Here is a 21,734-nt window from a genome sequence, read left to right on the forward strand (position 1 = left end):
TGGTTGACATCATCGACAACGGCTCTTTCTTCGACCTCTCCATCCTCAGGAAGAGGAGGAAGGGAAGCCATAGTAGGATGATTCTACAAGGAAATAGTGACAAAAGAGAATAAGTGAGATACCACTGCAATAAGATACGAGGAACAGTTCAGAACAAGATAGAACTTCGAGAAGAGAAAATACCTCGGGAAGAGGATTGGAAGCACTGTATGGTTCCACTCGACAGGAGGAGGGAATAGGATCCTTCTTGCCTAATCGAGAAATTCTTCGAACCAATTTTTCCAAGTCCTTTACAGAAAGATCACTGGAGATTCTGTTGGCGTCATTTTCACCAGAATACGTCCAAAGGGGATTTTTGCGAGCCTGAAGAGGCTGCACTCTAATCCTAAGGAAGTAGGCAGTAATTTGAACACCAGATAGCTCTTTGCCTCGAGTATTTTGAAGATGACGGATACGAGCCATGAGCGCCTCTCGTCGCTTTTTTCTCTTCTTCGAAGCTTCAGATCCCAGAACGGCGACGCTGAATCCTGGCACTTCCGTCAAAAGGAACTATGTTGTGCTCCACAGAATTGGCGCTTTCTTCGTGGATGTAGAGCCACTTTTTGCGCCATCCTTGGACAGAATCAGGAAACTTGACGTCGAAATAATCGACATCAGTCCGAACACAGATAACAACGCCACCTATGTTATAAGTGACGTTGTGGGAGCCATTACGGCGGAGGCAGAAAATGCGCTTCCACAGAGCCCAATTGGGAGGGATTCCGAGGAAGCATTCGCAAAGTGTGATAAAAATAGAAATGTGAAGGATGGAATTGGGAGTCAACTGGTGCGCTTGAATCCCATAAACGAAAAGAAGGCCGCGGAGGAAATCATGGATTGGGGTTGAAAGGCCGCGGATCAGGTGATCAACAAAACTAACCCGATACTCCATTGGAGGCTTGGGGTAGCTTTCTTCGCTAGGAAAGCCGGATGGCGTCCTCCTTCGTCATGAGGCCGAGCCTCTTCAGCGTGTTGATGTCTTGATTGGAGATTTTGGATCTCTCCCACTCAAGATCCTCGGCGGCCATCTTGGATTCCGGCGTGCTGTGGCGAGTCAGACGCGTGCGCGGTGGCATCAACGGCAGTGGGCAGAGCAATGTATGTGCGAACGGAAGATTGGAGAGAGTTGGGCGCAGGGGAAGTTTTGCGAAGAGGAACAGGTAAGCGGCGCAAGCAAGGGGATGAACGGAGGTTGAAGAAGGGTTTATATAAGAATCGGGTGAAGCAGTGTGCCGTTGGATGAAGAAATCGTGTGGTGAGAATGGATCTTCTAGACACAAGGGCAAAACAGTATTTTTATTGAGATAGGCGTTACCGTACGTGCGCCAGGAAAAGCGGAGGACGTGTGTCCCCCACTTGCACGACGTGTCAACATGGTCGAAGCAATGGACCCACAGGGCAGAGAACTCACGACTATTCGAGAAGGATGAAGTAAATTTGATTAAGGGAAGTATGTCGACAAGAAAATAAAAGAAAAGTGACGACGTAAAGAATTATTCAATACTTCGGAGCCTTTGATCAAATACAAGTTTTTGCCCAAATGCTCGGGGCTACTTCAGAAAAAGTAAATTTTCGAGTATGACAAATATAGAAATTATGGAGCCTACAACCAAGCACAAGTCCTTGGCTGTAGCCTCGGGAGTTACTCCCATCGGGAGCGCTGTTCGCGCACCCGAGAGATAAAAAAAAAAGAGAGAAGAAGAAAGAGATCATATTGGGAAGTAATGAAAATATAGCGACAAGGTGGACTAAAATGTTGAGCCTACAACCAAGCACAAGTTCTTGGTTGTAGCCTCGGGGGCTACTCCCATCGGGAACGCTCTTCGCGTGCCCGATGAAATTAACCAAAATAGAAAAACAAGAGAGTATAATTCGAGTTATAATTATCTCTACATATACTCCCATCGGAGAACAATATAAGTCATATATGACTCGATAAAATGTGCCATTCCAACAGCCGGAAAAGCACTCGACAATATATTCTCAGAACGCCGGTTGCGATCAATTTCTGAATGCCGCAAAATTTGCGAAGGTAAGACCCCAGATCCGTTCTGCTGGGCGTGGCATCGCTAAAGATCTGCGCTCACTGCTACTTTTATCCGTATCAACAGATACGAAGAAAAATCCTAACGGACGCGTTAGGTACCCGATAAATTTGACTGGGACTCGACAGAATGGTAAGACCTTAAGCGGCACCTGTCGACGTTTACACCAGTATCCCGAGATCATGTCCGGGGACGTGATTTTGAAGTAGGTTTTTGCGGATTGCCACTAGAGCAGTTAACTAGTACCTGATCCGTCAGATGAACTAGCCCCAATTACCAGTATCCCTGTACAATATAGAATTTTATGTGAAGAAATATCAAAGGTTAAAGCTTTCGAGTAAAAATAAACAATGGAGATTTTCCCTGACTCTACGATTCAAGCAAAATCTCGGGGGCTACTGACATAGGCATCCCAAATGGGCCTGCCGAAGATGGTACCCGGGGTTTACTGGAAGCCCAATACCCGAAGAATAAGAAGATTCGGGAGCCCAAGATTTACTAAGGAAAGATAGAGTTGTAATAGGAAGTGTTGTTTGTGATCTGGCGGGATGAGTTAGAAACCGTCCCGGACTATGTAAACTTGTATAGCACGAATCCCTCGGCTCCACCTCATATATAAGGGGGAGTCGAGGGACAAAGGATCAATCGAATCATTGTCTGCAAACCCTAGTTTTCATAGTCGTCGAGTACTTTTCGGCTGAAACCTTCGAGATCTACTTGCCCTCTACTTCTAACTAAACCCTAGCCTATAATCCATAGGCATTGACAAGTCAATACCTTGTCAGCGACTTCTTCGGCAACCTCAACATGGGCGACAACGACGCTGTTGCGAAGTATGTGATCTTGTCGTTTCTCTTTCAGTTTCTGTTAGAGTTTCTTCTTCTAGTTTTTATGGTAGATGCGATCGGTTTGTCTTGTTTAGATGTGATCTGTTCATCTACCTTACTAGTCTGCACGATTAGTTTATTTGTTATTTGCGTAGTCATGATTTATCAATTACCTGTATAGATTATTTCATATGGATATTTGCTTATATATTAAACAATCAAAAAACCTGATTATAGGCAAATCAATTCAAGCAGCGTTGCTGCCACTACTCGACCTCCCCTCTTTGATGGTATGCATTACAAGAGGTGGCGCAAAAAAGAAGTTCTATGGTTTACAAACCTAGGTTGTTTTAGCGCCACAGATGCTAGACCTGAGGGGCCTCTCTCTACAGAGGAGCAGGAAAAGTTTGAGAAGGTCGACGCCATGTTTAAGGCGGCCTTGTTCAGCATTCTTGGGGACAACATTGTTGACCAGTACATGGCTTTCGACCATGGTAAAGATGCGTGGGATGCGCTCGAGGCCAAATTTGGGGTCTCGGACGCTGGCACTGAATTGTATGTCATGAAGCAATACTATGACTACAGGATGACTGATGAGCACTCCGTGGTTGAGCAGGCTCATGAGATTCAGTCCCTTGCCAAAGAACTCGAGCAGTTTAAGTGTACCTTACCGGAAAAATGTGTGGCCGGTGGCATTATTGCCAAGCTTCCTCCCTCGTGGAGGAACTTTGCTACTTCTCTAAGACATAAGAGACAAGAGTTTTCCTTTCGGATCTCATTGGCTCGCTTCATGTGGAAGAGAAGGCGAGAGCAAAGGACACACGCGCTCGTAGTTTTGAGGGAGGTTCTAGTACCAATGTGGTACAGAAGAAGAACTTCCAATCTCACAAGTCTAAGAATAAGAACAATGGAAAAGGCAAGTTTGATGTGAAGAACAAAGCCTCCAAATCAACCAACTTCAAGAGGAAGACTCCTTATAAGAAGAAAGGGAACTGCCATGTTTGTGGCGCTCCTGGACATTGGGCTCCTGATTGCCCATATAGCCATGATCGGCGTGAGAACAACGACAAGTCCGCAAATGTTGTTATTGGCATTGATACTGAGATGAAGGACGTTGGGTACGGTATTTCTCCTACTGTCCTTTCAGTATGTAATTCTCCTGATTGGTGGATAGACACCGGCGCCAATACACATGTATGTTCTGATGTCTCTATGTTTTCTTCTTATCAGGTCACAAGGACTTCCTCCGTGCTGATGGGAAACAGCTCACGTGCTTCTGTTCGTGGTGTTGGTACCGTGGATCTGAAGTTTACTTCGGGAAAGACCATCCAGCTGAAAAATGTGCAGCACGTTCCCTCCATTAATAAGAATCTCTTTAGCGGATCGCTTTTATGTCGAGATGGTTTTAAGTTGGTTTTTGAGTCCAATAAAGTTGTAATTTCCAAGTGTGGACAATTTGTTGGAAAGGGTTATGTGTGCGGAGGCTTGTTCTGCTTATCTTTGTCAGACTTATGTACTCAGATTATTAATCATGTTTGCAATGATAGTGAGTCCGATATTTGGCATTCACGACTTTGTCATATTAATTTTGGGTGCATGACGCGGCTAGCGAATATGAATATAATTCCGAAATTTGCTAGTGTCAAGAAATTCAAGTGCCAAGTATGCGTGCAAGCTAAGCAACCACGTAAGTCTCACAAGACTGCAGAGGCAAGAGACTTGGCACCGCTGGAGCTTATACATTCAGATCTTTGTGAAATGAATGGTGAATTGACAAAAGGAGGGAAAATATACTTCATGACTTTAATTGATGACTCTACTCAATATTGTTATGTGTACCTCCTGAAATCTAAAGATGAAGCTCTTAATCACTTCAAAATCTTTAAAGCTGAAGCAGAAAACCAACTTGATCGAAAGATCAAGCGGCTAAGGTCTGATCGTGGTGGAGAGTATTTTTCCAACGAGTTTGATTCTTTTTGTGCGGAACACGTTATTATCCATGAGAGTACACCTCCCTACTCACCTCAGTCAAATGGGGTGGCCGAAAGAAAGAACCTTACTCTAACTGATTTGGTTAACGCCATGTTTGATACATCGGATCTATCCAAGGCATGGTGGGGGAGGCGATATTGACTGCATGTCATGTCCTAAACCGTGTCCTCACAAAGAACAAAACCATTACCCCTTTTGAGGAATGGGAAAGGAAATTGTTGAAACTCTCTTACCTACGAACTTGGGGCTGTTTGGCGAAAGTAAATGTGCCGATACCCAAGAAGCGCAAGCTTGGACCAAAAACCGTGGATTGTGTTCTTCTGGGATATGCATTTCATAGCATTGGCTACAGATTTTTGATAGTAAAATCTGAGGTATCCGACATGCATGTTGGTACAATTATGGAGTCGAATGATGCGACTTTCTTTGAGGACATCTTTCCTATGAAAGAAACGTCTAGCTCATCAATTCAGGAGATGCCCAGTTCATCTACTCAGGAATTATTTCCTGAACCTACCATGGCTATAGAACACTTTGATAATCCTGTGGAGGATGACAATGAAGCTCCCAAAAGGAGCAAGAGACAGAGGACTGCAAAGTCCTTTGGTCATGATTTCATTGTGTACCTCGTGGATGATACTCTCACTTCTATTTCAGAAGCCTATGCATCCCAGGATGCTGACTACTGGAAGGAAGCTGTCCGCAGCGAGATGGATTCCATCTTAGCTAATGGAACTTGGGAGGTTACTGATCGTCCTTACGGGTACAACCCTGTAGGATGCAAGTAGGTGGTCAAGAAAAAGCTTAGGCCCGATGGTACTATTGAAAAGTACAAGGCACGACTTGTGGCCAAGGGTTATACTCAGAAAGAAGGCGAAGACTTCTTTGATACATACTCACATGTAGCTCGACTGACCATTATTCGAGTGCTACTTTCCTTGGCTGCCTCCCATGGTCTTCTCGTTCATCAAATGATGTTAAGACTGCTTTCCTAAATGGAGAGCTTGAAGAGGAAATTTATATGGAGCAGCCTGATGGATTTGTAGTAGATGGTCAAGAAGGAAAGGTGTGTAAATTACTGAAGTCTTTGTATGGGCTTAAACAAGCGCCTAAGAAGTGGCATGAGAAGTTTGAAAGAACTTTGACCGCTGAAGGCTTTGTTGTAAACGAAGCTGACAAGTGTGTATACTATCGCCATGGTGGGGGCGAGGGAGTTATTCTTTGTCTCTATGTCGATGACATATTGATATTTGGGACCACCCTTACTGTGATTAAGGAGGTCAAGGAGTTCCTATCTCATTGTTTTGAGATGAAGGACTTGGGAGTAGCTGATGTGATCTTAAACATCAAGCTGCTGAAGGATGACGATGGTGGGATTACATTGCTTCAGTCCCACTATGTGGAAAAGATCCTGAGTCGCTTTGGGTATAGCGACTGCAAATCTTCTCAAACGCCTTATGATCCTAGTGTGATAATTCGTAAGAATAAAAGAATTGCTAGAGATCAATTGCGATATTCGCAAATTACTGGCTCACTTATGTATTTAGCCAGCGCCACGAGGCCTGGCATCTCCTTTGCTCTAAGTAAACTCAGCCGTTTTGTGTCTAGACCTGGAGATGTTAATTGGCATGCTCTTGAGAGAGTTTTGTGCTATTTGAAAGGCACTTCGAGTTATGGCATTCACTATACTGGGTATCCAAGGGTACTTGAGGGTTATAGTGATGCAAATTGGATATCTGATGCTGATGAGATTAAAGCCACAAGTGGTTATTTGTTTACACTTGGAGGTGGCGCTGTTTCCTGGAAGTCTTGCAAGCAGACCATCATTACGAGGTCAACTATGGAAGCAGAACTCACAACATTAGACACAGCCACTGTTGAAGCAGAGTGGCTTCGTGAGCTCTTGATGGACTTACCTGTGGTTGAGAAACCAATACCCGCTATTCCTATGAACTGTGATAATCAAACTGTGATCGTCAAAGTAAACAGTTCTAAGGATAATATGAAGTCATCAAGGCACGTGAAGAGGAGACTGAAAACTGTCAGAAAAATGAGAAACTCCGGAGTTATAGTGTTGGATTATATCCATACGTCTAGAAACCTGGCAGACCCCTTCACAAAGGGGTTATCACGAAATGTGATAGAAAATGCATCGAGGGAGATGGGTATGAGACTGAAGGAGATATGCCCTAGAGGCAATAATAAAGTGGTTATTATTTATATCTTTATGTTTATGATAAATGTTTATATATCATGCTATAATTGTATTAACCGAAACATTAGTACATGTGTGATATGTAGACAACAAGAAGTCCCTAGTATGCCTCTTAAACTAGCTTGTTGATTAATGGATGATTAGTTTCATAATCATGAACACTGGATGTTATTAATAACAAGGTTATATCATTATATGAATGATGTAATGGACACACCCAATTAAGCGTAGCATAAGATCTCGTCATTAAGTTATTTGCTATAAGCTTTCGATACATAGTTACCTAGTCCTTATGACCATGAGATCATATAAATCACTTATACCGGAAAGGTACTTTGATCACACCAAACGCCACTGCGTAAATGGGTGGTTATAAAGGTGGGATTAAGTATCCGGAAAGTATGAGTTGAGGCATATGGATCAACAGTGGGATTTGTCCATCCCGATGACGGATAGATATACTCTGGGCCCTCTCGGTGGAATGTCGTCTAATGTCTTGCAAGCATATGAATGAGTTCATAAGAGACCACATACCACGGTACGAGTAAAGAGTACTTGTCCGGAAACGAGGTTGAACAAGGTATAGAGTGATACCGAAGATCAAACCTCGGACAAGTAAAATATCGCGAGACAAAGGGAATTGGTATAGTATGTGAATGGTTCATTCGATCACTAAAGTCATCGTTGAATATGTGGGAGTCATTATGGATCTCCAGATCCCGCTATTGGTTATTGGTCAGAGTGAGTACTCAACCATGTCCGCATAGTTCACGAACCGTAGGGTGACACACTTAAAGTTGGATGTTGAAATGGTAGTACTTGAATATGGAATGGAGTTCGAATATTTGTTCGGAGTCCCGAATGAGATCCCGGACATCACAAGGAGTTCCGGAATGGTCCGGAGAATAAGATTCATATATGGGAAGTCATTTTATGTGAATTAAAATGATCCGGAAGGTTCTACGGAAGGTTCTAGAAGGTTCTAGAAAAGTCCGGAAGAAATAAGGATGGAAGGTGGAGTCCCAAAGGGACTCCACCCACCTTGGCCGGCCAATCTAAGGGAGGAGGAGTCCCAAGTGGACTCCCCACCATGGTGGCCGGCCACCCCACCAAGGAAAGGGGGGAGTCCCACTCCCCCTAGGTTTGGACACTTGGAAGGTTTTGGTTGGGGTCTTATTCGGACTCTTTGACCTAAGCCTTGGGGCTTCCACCTATATAAAGAGGGGGAGAGAGGGGCTGGCCGGCCACTCAAGCCACCACCATGGCCGCACCCCTCAAGGGTGCCCTAGCCGGCGCCCCTCTCCCCAAACCCTAGCGGTCTCTCTCTCCTCCACCATATCCCGCACGCTTAAGCGAAGCTCCGCCGGATTTCTCCACCACCACCGACACCACGCCGTCGTGCTGTCGGATTCAAGAGGAGCTACTACTTCCGCTGCCCGCTGGAACGGGGATGTGGACGTCGTCTTCATCAACAACCGAACGTGTGACCGAGTACGGAGGTGCTGCCCGTTCGTGGCGCCGGAAGCGATCGTGATCAAGATCTTCTACGCGCTTTTGCAAGCGGCAAGTGAACGTCTACCGCAGCAACAAGAGCCTCATCTTGTAGGCTTTGGAATCTCTTCAAGGGTGAGACTCGATATCCCTCGTTGCTACCGTCTTCTAGATTGCATCTTGGCTTGGATTGCGTGTTCGCGGTAGGAAAATTTTTGTTTTCTATGCAACGTTATCCTACAGTGGTATCAGAGCCGTGTCTATGCATAGATGGTTGCACGAGTAGAACACAATGGTTTTGTGGGCGTTGATGCTCTTGTTATCTTTAGTTTGAGTACTTTGCATCTTTGTGGCATAGTGGGATGAAGCGGCTCGGACTAACTTTACATGACCGCGTTCATGAGACTTGTTCCTCGTTCGACATGCAACTTGTATTGCATAAGAGGCTTTGCGGGTGTCTGTCTCTCCTACTATAGTGAAGATTCAATTTACTCTTCTATTGACAACATTAGTATCACCGTTGTGGTTCATGTTCGTAGGTAGATTAGATCTCTCTCGAAAACCCTAAACCACGTAAAATATGCAAACCAAATTAGAGACGTCTAACTTGTTTTTGCAGGGTTTGGTGATGTGATATGGCCATAATGTGATGATGAATATGTATGAGATGATCATTATTGTATTGTGGCAACCGGCAGGAGCCTTATGGTTGTCTTTAATTTTCATGTTGAGTAGTATTTCAAAGTAGTTGTAATAGTTGCTACATGAGGTGAACAACCATGAAGCCGGCGCCATGAACCTTGACGCTACGCCGACGATGATGGAGATCATGCCCGTTGATGATGGAGATCATGTCCGTGCTTTAGAGATGAAGATCGAAGGCGCGAAGACAAAAGGGCCATATCATATCACATATGAACTGCATGTGATGTTAATCCTTTTATGCATCTTATTTTGCTTAGAACGCGACGGTAGCATTATAAGATGATCCCTCACATTAATATCAAGATAATAAAGTGTTCTCCCCTCGTATGCACCGTTGTAACAGTTCGTCATTGCTTCACAGCATCTCGTGATGATCGGATGTGATAGATTCAACGATTCACATACAACGGGTGTAAGCCATGTTGCACACGCGGAATACTTGGGTTTGCTTGACGAGCCTAGCATGTACAGACATGGCCTCGGGACAACGGAAACCGAAAGGTTGAACACGAGTCATATGGATGATATGATCAACATGTTGATGTTCACCATTGAAGCTACATCATCTCACGTGATGATCGGTTTTTGGTGTAGTGAATTTGGATCGTGTACCACTTAACAACTATGAGGGATGTTGTATTAAGTGGGAGTTCATTAGTAATTAGATTAAAACATGAACTAATTATCATAAACATAGTCTGAGTAGTATTTTGAATTATTTTTGTAGTATTGGCATCCGTTTTCTACCATGCGCTAGTCTTGTAATTGAGATAGAAATACTGTTAAAATCTGACAAGAAACTTTACGGATTGGTACCGTATTGTTAAAAAATCAAGAATTGATTAAGTCCTATTGCAAACTTTTAGTAAACCTCACATTGTTGATTCAAAGAGCTATGGTTTCAATTAGTACCTAAAGTTATCTTGTCTCCGTGAAACTTGAAGTTCAAATCTGTTTGAAAAGTAAGGAGCTGAAAATTTAGTTTTCAGAAATAATCAAGGTATGAGATATATGTGATATCTAAGACCTTATTGCAAGATGATAGAATAAAGTTTGGTGAGACTACATAAACTCATAAGTTTTATGGGAATGTACGAAGGTTGAAGACGCAAGGCGTCACAATCCTCCAACTATTGGGGCACTAACGATATTCGCATATCCATGTTGTGACCATCCTTAAATATGCACCGTTACTAAGACTCGTCGTTTCGAAGCATCACGTGATGATCGGGTGTGATAGATTCTACGTGTGCATAAAACGGGTGCAAGCTAGATTTGCACATGCAAATACCAAGGTTAAAACTTTACGAGCCTAGCATGTACAGACATGGTCTCGGAAAGTCGTCATGATATGATGGATAAAATTATGAGTGAAATTGTTCATCATATTACAAAGTTACTAATAATGAAATCTGGAACACTTGTCATATGATGATCAACTTCAAAGTAAGAACCTCAAGGTTATTGGTATTTGACCAACAAACCTAGAAGTTAATGATGTTGAAGTGTTTTTCTGAATAATGAGGAAAGCTAAAAGAGAAACTACAAAAGATATTTTGCCAAAAAGAAAAGAGAAGACTAGAAAGTCTAGCTCATGTGTATATAAATGATATACATGTTATGGTTGTATTCCTAGTTAACTCACACTATGAAATTCTTGGGTATTAGTACTATATTGGTTGGTATGAAGTGTCATACAAAACAACGCAATACAAGAATACAATGGCCTAAGTGACTGACAAGGAATATGATAGGAATGCACGTCAGGAACAAAAATAAAGTGTTATTATGTTCGTCATTGGCATTCTATCTAGCCCTTAGAATTTATAATAAAGAGCTTAATAAATTGTTATTTTGCTCTGGTCAAATAAAAACAATGAGTTGTTTAAATTATGACATTACTCCATGTACGATGGATAAGTTATTATAAATCTTAATGGTGAAACACACATACATAACACTGACGCTAAAATGCCATAAGGCAAATGATTTGAATTCCACTTATTTGTGGAACCGCCATTTAGGTCATGTTAGAAAGGAACGCATGAAGGAACTCCATGCAAATGGATTTTCGGAGTCATTTGATTTTTGAATCATTTGGCGCTTGCAAATCTTTTCTAAAGAGAATGATTAAAATACCGTTCATAGGCCAAAAGTTGAACGGGCAACTAACTTAGTGAAAAATACATGATGATGTATGTGGTTCACTGGGCATAGTTGTGTGCGGGAGATTCTTCTACTTCATGAAAACTTTCAAACAATGAATTGAGTATATATGTGGATATATTCAATAAGGAAAAGTTTGAAACATTTTGAATGGATTCAAATAAATTTCAGCATGAAGTGGAAATCATCGTAATAGAAAAGTCAAGTATCTATGATTGGATCATGGTGGAAATATTTGAATTACGAGTTTTAGCGAACATCTAAGAGAGTTATGAAATTGTTCTACAACTCACGTTTCTTGGAGTATCATAGTGATGATGAAGTATCCAAGAGATGTATCCAAACCTTGTTGGATTAATGATGAGATAAAATATTATGACGCCATTATATTTTTGTGGATTATGCTTTAGTGACTACCGCTTTTACACTTAATAGAGCATCATCATGATCCGTTGAAATGACACCATACGAGTTATGGTATGGGTATGAATCCTAATAGTCTTTTCTTAAAATTTTGGTATGCATAGCATAAGTAAATAAGTTTACAACCAAAATCGGATGAATGTCTTTGTTGGTTATCCCAGAGAATTGATTGGGAATTCTTCCCACTATGTAGACAAAGACAAAAGTGTTTGTCAATGTTTCTTATTTCCAAGAAATTGTTTCTAGTGAAGTTTTTGAGTGGGAGGACAATATAATTTGATAAGGTTTATGAACCTGAGCATAATGATCAAGTAGCGCAGCATCGGAATTTGTTTCGGAAGCGGCCACGACGATCATGGCTCCCATGACTACAAAGTGTTTTAGCCATGGAAATCGAAGTACATATTGAACCTTGTAGGTATGGTTTACTTTGTGATCAAATAAATGATTTGTGGACAAAGGATTGATTATGAACAATGATAAACCAACTACAAACAAAGAAGCTATGATGGGCCCTGACTCTAATTAAAATGGCTATACGCCATGAAATCCAAGATAGATGAATACTTTATGAAAGTAAATGGATCTATGAAATTGATAGACTTGGATGAAATATCCTTGAAGAAAGCTTGACTTGTCGAAAAATTGTTTACGACAAAGTTCAAAGAGTTGAATACGATAAGATTAGATCTTCCGTAGCAATGCTTATAGTCTATGTGGATTATTCTAGTAATCACTACATATTTCTTTTATGAGATATGCTAGTAGGATGGCAAAATACACTACTTAACAGAAGTATGTATACAAGATACAACCAAGAGTTTTGCTGGTCCGTGGAATACTAGATAGCTATACAAGCTTCAATTGGATGAAGTAAGTATCACGGAGTTGGAATCTTCACCAGATGAAATAGTCAAAGAGTTTTTGATTTCATCAGAGATGATGAAGAGGCTTGCTTTTGCAAGAAATTAAGTGGGAGCGCTAAGACACATTTATAATACTTTATGTAGGTGACATATAGTTGGTTATAAATGATGTAATTATATACTTGATTAAAAGGTTTCATTGAGAATTAACTTCAATGAAAGGATATGGACTGAAACAAATTTAGTGTCAAGATCTATGAAGATAGATTGAAACACATAAATAAGTTTAAGTCAAAGTACATATGATGGATATTGAAGTAGTTCAATATAGAAATATTAAGAAAATGTTCTTGTCATGTGAAGGTTTAACAAGACTTGAGTGTATCTGACACTCAATGAGTAAAAACACATGAGTGATTATAGATCACGAATAATATGTACACAATCAGATATCATGTGCTATAAAGTGTTATGAGCATATACCAGAATGATTCATATGATGATCATTGGACGACAGTAAGAATATCCTTGAGTACTTTAGAAGAACTAAGGATATATATATATATTTTTATATGAAGAAATGACAAACAAATCGCCGTAAGGTGTTTCACCGATATTGGTTTTGTCACATATAAAATATAATCTCAAATTAGACGAAGTGTTGTTTAAAAGGTAGCACAATGAGCTAGAAGTTGTCTATGCTAGATTTAGAAGAGTTCTAAATATTGTGACGGATTCTACAAAAGAAGGCAGAGTATGTCATTGTTTTGACAATGACAAAGGATGTTAAGTCAAGAGGTTCTTTGAGAACTTGGTGTAGTTCCGACAGAGTCGTAACTTTGAAGCTATATTGTGTGTGACAATATAAGTGACATATTTCAGACAATGGAATTAAGGTTCCACCAAGATCAAACATATATAATGCCAACTCATTTGGAAATGAGTGATGCGTTGAGACGCAAATGAATTACAAAATACATACGTTTCTGAGCGTGTCAGATCCGATGACTAAAAACCTCTCCCGTGAGCAATACATGATAAAGCACCAGAAGGCCAAGGTGTTATATCTTTACAAATGTAAACTAGATTATTGACTCTAGTGCAAGTGGGAGATCAAGGAGATATGCCCTAGAGGCAATAATAAAGTGGTTATTATTTATATCTTTATGTTTATGATAAATGTTTATATATCATGCTATAATTGTATTAACCGAAACATTAGTACATGTGTGATATGTAGACAACAAGAAGTCCCTAGTATGCCTCTTAAACTAGCTTGTTGATTAATGGATGATTAGTTTCATAATCATGAACATTGGATGTTATTAATAACAAGGTTATATCATTATATGAATGATGTAATGGACACACCCAATTAAGCGTAGCATAAGATCTCGTCACTAAGTTATTTGCTATAAGCTTTCGATACATAGTTACCTAGTCCTTATGACCATGAGATCATATAAATCACTTATACCGGAAAGGTACTTTGATCACACCAAACGCCACTGCGTAAATGGGTGGTTATAAAGGTGGGATTAAGTATCCGGAAAGTATGAGTTGAGGCATATGGATCAACAGTGGGATTTGTCCATCCCGATGACGGATAGATATACTCTGGGCCCTCTCGGTGGAATGTCGTCTAATGTCTTGCAAGCATATGAATGAGTTCATAAGAGACCACATACCACGGTACGAGTAAAGAGTACTTGTCAGGAAACGAGGTTGAACAAGGTATAGAGTGATACCGAAGATCAAACCTCGGACAAGTAAAATATCACGAGACAAAGGGAATTGGTATAGTATGTGAATGGTTCATTCGATCACTAAAGTCATCGTTGAATATGTGGGAGTCATTATGGATCTCCAGATCCCGCTATTGGTTATTGGTCAGAGTGAGTACTCAACCATGTCCGCATAGTTCACGAACCGTAGGGTGACACACTTAAAGTTGGATGTTGAAATGGTAGTACTTGAATATGGAATGGAGTTCGAATATTTGTTCGGAGTCCCAGATGAGATCCCGGACATCACGAGGAGTTCCGGAATGGTCCGGAGAATAAGATTCATATATGGGAAGTCATTTTATGTGAATTAAAATGATCCGGAAGGTTCTACGGAAGGTTCTAGAAGGTTCTAGAAAAGTCCGGAAGAAATAAGGATGGAAGGTGGAGTCCCAAAGGGACTCCACCCACCTTGGCCGGCCAATCTAAGGGAGGAGGAGTCCCAAGTGGACTCCCCACCATGGTGGCCGGCCACCCCACCAAGGAAAGGGGGGAGTCCCACTCCCCCTAGGTTTGGACACTTGGAAGGTTTTGGTTGGGGTCTTATTCGGACTCTTTGACCTAAGCCTTGGGGCTTCCACCTATATAAAGAGGGGGAGAGAGGGGCTGGCCGGCCACTCAAGCCACCACCATGGCCGCACCCCTCAAGGGTGCCCTAGCCGGCGCCCCTCTCCCCAAACCCTAGCGGTCTCTCTCTCCTCCACCATATCCCGCACGCTTAAGCGAAGCTCCGCCGGATTTCTCCACCACCACCGACACCACGCCGTCGTGCTGTCGGATTCAAGAGGAGCTACTACTTCCGCTGCCCGCTGGAACGGGGAGGTGGACGTCGTCTTCATCAACAACCGAACGTGTGACCGAGTACGGAGGTGCTGCCCGTTCGTGGCGCCGGAAGCGATCGTGATCAAGATCTTCTACGCGCTTTTGCAAGCGGCAAGTGAACGTCTACCGCAGCAACAAGAGCCTCATCTTGTAGGCTTTGGAATCTCTTCAAGGGTGAGACTCGATACCCCCTCGTTGCTACCGTCTTCTAGATTGCATCTTGGCTTGGATTGCGTGTTCGCGGTAGGAAAATTTTTGTTTTCTATGCAACGTTATCCTACAGAGACCCACACTATGAGCTGCACACGGTGGTAACCCACTCTATGTGATCGGAGATCCCGTAAATTAGAGCTATGAGACAAGCTGTTGGTCAGTTGGGAGGAGAGTATATATCCCTCTAGCAATTTTACCACTCCATAAGATGCAATACTCTCCTAATCTGCATGGCAGGTTGATAATTATCTTAATGTGTTCTAAGTGGCTTATTTTAGCAGAGATGCTGTCCTGCAGAACATCTTTTGAAGATCACACCTATATGAGTCTGATTGTTAAACGTCGCGATCTATGAGAGTTTGGTGCTCTCTAGTAAACTCATGAAAGGCCCTGGAGTATGACATATAAGATCCAAACCGCGAGGAAGTCTCGCGGCAGCCTAGTATCGGTCTAGGCTGTGTATGAAGCTAGTGCGCAGAAAACTTGTAGTTCAAGACATAGTCCACTATCCAAGTTGCAATCTAGTGTAATATGAAGCTTTAAGTGGAAGTTCAACTTAACAGTCTCCACGACATACCGGTCTATAAAAAAATGTTCTAGAAACTTATTGATGAGATGTGCCAATGAGAGTTTGTGGGGGATTGCTGGAATTTTGGGCATTTGGCCTTTGGCCCATGGCCCATTATCAAATTCTGAAACTCACATGACCCATTCCAAATAATCAGTGGCAGCACAAGTGGGGGCTAAAATTTAGTCCCACATTGTTAGTTGGGAGGGAGTTGGAGTGGTATATAAGGTGGGCTGTTCTAGTCCTAGTAAGTGAGTGAGAAGAGAGAGAGCCCTCGCGCACTCCTCCTCCTCCGCCACCCGCCTCGCCACGCCACGCCTTGCCTCGCCTCGTCACGACGCGCCGCGGGTTGCGGTAATCTCGCCGAGCCGAGCTTATCTTTTTGTTGTTTGGGAAATTAATTGTGTAATCTAGTCATTAACGGACGCGTTACTCAGCCGTTTTGCCTTCCGGTTTTTCTGGATCGTGGCTGTGCCGACTCGGACGTGGGCTGCGCCCCACGACCTTCCCGAACCGCACTACATAAGACCCTGTGCAACCCTAGCCGCAAAAACCAGACGCATATGCGACTACCTGTTTCCAGTTCATTGCACCGCCGCCTTCGTCTTCCTCATCCCGTTCGTCGGCGTGCACCGACTGCCGGGACAGTAGGCCTCCGGAATCCTGCCTCTCGTGAACCTGTACGGGTGAGGGGCAATTAGGTTTTTGGGGAGCGCTCCGACGCGACTACTGGCATCACGACGCCGTCATCGGACGACGAGTTCCTCCACACCGACAACTTCTTCCCGGACCTCAGCGACTTCTTCGGCAACCTCAACATGGGCGACAACGACGCTGCTGCGAATTATGTGATCTTGTCGTTTCTCTTTCAGTTTCTGTTAGAGTTTCTTCTTCTAGTTTTTATGGTAGATGCGATCGGTTTGTCTTGTTTAGATGTGATCTGTTCATCTACCTTACTAGTCTGCACGATTAGTTTATTTGTTATTTACGTAGTCATGATTTATCAATTACCAGTACGGATTATTTCATATGGATATTTGCTTATATATTCAACACAAGCAAGTGATCAATACACATGAAAGGGTAGACACCACGAAAACTATTTATATATATGCAGTTACTGCAGTATACTTCATATAGAATACTATTTTATTTTCTTTTGCTTCTGGTCCTCTGTCCGGCCGGTAGGTTCACCATAAAAAGGGAACTCCGATCCGATGTTCATCCCTAAACATGAACTGCACAGATCTAAACATGTGGTGTAGCCATTATACAAAGGACATATAGAGATAGATGGAGTACCCATTAACATCTTTTAAAAGAAGGATAGTAGCAGCCATAGGATCCCTTGAAGGTCGATGACGAGAGGACCATTTTCTGTTCAATTATGTCATGTCTATATTGCATTCACAGTTTCACACCATCCCTATATAGATCAAAACATGCAGAGGTGAACTCCCTTTAAATAAACATTGATCAGAGGACAAAAGAAATTTGAGGCAGTAAAAACTAGAACTAGGAAGTAAGAAGTGAAATAGTTTTATATCCTGCAGTGCTATACATTTATATGTCGATATGAGAATATCTTTTTGTACCTAATTAATTATCAGGAAAAGGGGTCTACTGGTAAGTAATTACAAAAAAAACGAAAAGTCATATTGGAACATGGGCACCAGTGCTCTCACCGTATTAAAAAATTCGAAAATTATATTTATATGTTTAAAATAATTATGTAACAAAATTCTAAAAGTACCTAATGATGTACCCCACTAACCTACAAAATCTCAATTTCAAATGTTTTGTTTTTTGACCTATACAAAAATGACAAAATCTGTTTTCTTTTTGTAGATTTGAATCATTACACTCAGATCTATGCATTTGTTATTTTTGTGCAGCCTAAATTATACATTATTTTCAGTTAAAAATTTACACGATTATGGGATACAATACCGGCTACATCATAATTTATTTTCAGATTTTTTTGAAGCTTAGAAATATGATTTTTAATTTATTTTTTGAAGTGAGATCACTGGTGCTCATGTGCACCAAATCTCTGTCCCAAAAAAAATGCATTCAATGTTGCTGGTAAGCTACTACGAAAACAATGATAAGCATGATCAATATTACCAATCAAAAGATGCATTGTTCTTTACTTCATAAGCTACAGACTTACAATGTTCATCAGAGGATAGCTTACACAAATTACGTACAGACCACAATGTATGTTCATCATCAGGGGTATACACACATGCACGTTCATATCTAGGGACCAACAAAAGGTGGAACCTGCATCAAGTTCATGCCTTCAGATGTTCAGAATTTTATCTCCACATGTCCAAACGGTGGCAACACGTGCCCACGAACATGTTCACAGAAGTTGTTTGCCGGCTCAGATTGGGCATATGGATAACTGTTAACTGAGGAGGCTCTAGGCATGCATCCACATGGCGCTTCACTGCAGCACATTGGTAGCCTGCACGTTGCTCTGATCAAGAAACAATCGAGAAAATGGATGTGGATCGCTATCATTAATTAGGAAAAGATAGGAGACCACTTGATTCCACGGACTGTGGAACACTGTACACTCAGGTCCAAGGCCATGCCACACGGCTAGAGAATGTTCAAAATGGCATATTTAGATTATCTTGGAAGATGAGTGAGCGACCTGATCGAACAACATGAGATCGATCAATGTCTAGCTAGCAACATTAGTGGCTACAACACGGAACATTATGCGAAATATGGCATGATTAAGGAGCAGTTCAATATGTGAAACAATATATATAAGTACATACCCTAATGTCCAAATATAAAGACTAGAGGATGGCGATTGTTTAGTGGAGCTTATATCGTGGTTGTTTTCACTATTTGTTGTAACGAAGTTCACACTTGTACGTTTTAGTGTTGACAAACATGTGCAATTAGTTAGCATGAGGTTGATAATTCATAAAATTACCAACTGGACCAAACATACAGTTGGTCCCTGGTAATTATTAACAGTATAAATTCAGAATCAGGGGACCATAAATTTACCTTTTTGCGAACTTTAGTTATTGTTAATCTAGTATAAATTCAGAATCAGGGGACCATATAAATTTAAATTTGGTTCGGGATTTTAATAAATAAATTTGTAGTACGTACTATATCTGTACATGGAATAGGGTGAGATCACTAATGAAGAGTTTGCGCATATTTTAGACAAGTAGGGCAAGATTTTATGGCAAATAATGCCTATCTATAAAACGATTTCCAAATATAAGCATAGACACATGCAGGTGGATCACACCTCCAAAATAAGATCATGTGCAACCAAAAAGCTTAATAAAACATTTACAACACATATTTGACTTCCAGATGACTCTAGTATGGTTTTCCATTTAGCTGTACCTTTGCTTTTAGGTATCGTTTATTATAGCTAAAAACATGATTCTCAATGATTTATACAAAGTATGTCACATATACTACTACCAGTTCCAACTTATATTCACCATAACATAGCTAAAAAGGAATAATGTTTTAATTTGTTAGGCAGTATTTTCATTTGATCTACACCATGAAATAAAGATGGTGAAAGCACACACTACCAAGAAAAAAAAACTCGGAACTGGCATCTGCTGTGCAATTCTGACGCTGATCATTTGTTTTCTAGGTCGCAAGAATTCCCCCGGACTGCAAAATTAGCAGTAGAACTGTTAGCAAAGACAGGATCGAACTTGGAAAAGAAACAAACTTGCAGGGAAAGAGAACAGCATAGGATCTACAAGTACACGATACGTACAGCAGTTACCAGATCTGGAAAGGCAATCGCACTGATGCTCCTTTCCTCTTCAGGGCAGGCAGATCTTCTTCCTCGAAACAGCGACACTGCCATGGCTGTCCCCCGTCCTAACTCAACACATGAGATCATAGTACCAAGAATTAACACGAAGCGAACTGCACACAAGAAACTGAATCGAAGGAAGAAAAGACCACAGATCTCGGGAGAAAGGAGATAGGCGAGAATAGATCCGGTTCTATCTGGAGAGAAATTGACAGATACAGTAAGTAGATCAATCTCGGGAGAAAGGAGAGAGTAAAGAGAGGAGTTTATACGGTTCCATGCATACTTGCAGTCAAACAGTGCAAAGACTTTGTTCTGCTACGAGAGAGAGAGAGGGAGAGAGCATCCATGGAAAGACGCGAGATGGATCGGCGGCCGTAGTATTAATCAATTCGTCACGCGCGCAGGTCTCTGCTTGCCCCGAGGCCCTTAACCCTTGGAAAACTGAGACAAGACCTGCAAAGGGAAAGGGCAACGAGCATGCGTGCAGGTGCAGGAGTAGCTAGCCGGCCGGATGGATGTACCTTACTCCAAAATAGGGGTCGAATCCTCCTCTCCTCGATCCGTGCGCCCATGGAAGACGGGCACGTAGGGCGCCCCCTGACAGGACGAGTACAAGATAAGGACGAGGTCCCGCCCTTATCTCGCCACCGCGCGAGAGGTTTATCTCATCGATCGCCGGAACCACAAAGTTACTGTATAAGGGTGCTAGCTGCAAGAGAGAGACTGAGAGAGGGGTAGATAATGGCGAGTGCGTGTGGCAGCAGGGAGGCTGGGAGAGAGAGATAGGTGACAGAGAGAGAAGTGAGCACGCAGCAGCAGCTGCACCATTCATATACGCCGTCGCGCGCCATCGCCGCCGCGATGGAATAGGTGCAGTCTCCCCGCTGTGTGCTCACTCTCTTCTGTCACCTGGCCGTGCCTCCGGCCACCACCACCGCAAAACAAACCATTAGCTACATACATATATACACATAAACAGCAGCGAAAACTGCAAGAAAACCGCCGGGGAGATCTGCCGGAGAGGAGGAAGAAGAAGGGGGTGGCCTCCAGATCTATATGTTCTGGAGATCTGCTCGTTGGTGGAATGCTATGGCCGGGTGCGTACCGCGTTATATAGACGGGGGAAGGGTATGGCCCTCCTTCCTTTGCCCATCAGTTTCTGCTTTTCTCAATCCTACCACACATTAGGCTGGCTGCGCTAGGGTTTTTTTTTTGGCTGCTGCGGTTTCTTCAGGATAGCTATCGTGTTATCATGCTGTCAAACTTTTGACGGACTGGGGAATGAGATTCTTCACAATGAAAATATTTTTCGCATGAATCCGTCAAAAGACACCCGCGTGCAGATTGGTTGATGTCATTAGGTCCACTTTTTAATGCACCGACGACCGTGGGTCTATCATATAGATAGGTTGCGCCGATCATGAGAGAGGCGGCTAGATATTGTATTTTATAGTGTGGTCCAATCAGTGATCAACAACAATAGTATGCTTTTTAATTTTTCGATGTTCTTCTTCGATTGATGATAAGATGTGTTTTGGAATAAGAAAGAGTCTCAAAGCCTCGAAGATTTGCTTTTTTCTTTTTTCTTTTAGACTTATTTTGTAATCGCTGGAGACAGATCTCTACCATGTAATATTTGCTACTTTAAATATATATGGTATTAATTGTGTAAAAAATTATCTTGTTTTGTACAAGTATTATCTCAAGATAAAGACGACATACACAATCTTATGAGTTTTGAAACGATGAGGAATA

General features: G+C 42.0%; 1 long non-coding RNA gene across 1 annotated transcript; it reads right to left on the reverse strand.

Moving 5' to 3' along the window:
• Positions 1-18,268: 18,268 nt before the first annotated feature.
• On the reverse strand, positions 18,269-21,047 carry LOC127301636 (uncharacterized). The gene is made up of 2 exons (XR_007852280.1): positions 19,935-21,047; positions 18,269-19,825 (listed from the first exon to the last, which is right to left on the reverse strand). It is a non-coding gene; the product is annotated as an uncharacterized lncRNA (long non-coding RNA).
• Between the last annotated feature and the right edge of the window lie 687 nt (positions 21,048-21,734).

This window comes from Lolium perenne, chromosome 7 (genome assembly GCF_019359855.2).
Source record: "Lolium perenne isolate Kyuss_39 chromosome 7, Kyuss_2.0, whole genome shotgun sequence".
Lineage (NCBI taxonomy): Eukaryota > Viridiplantae > Streptophyta > Magnoliopsida > Poales > Poaceae > Lolium > Lolium perenne.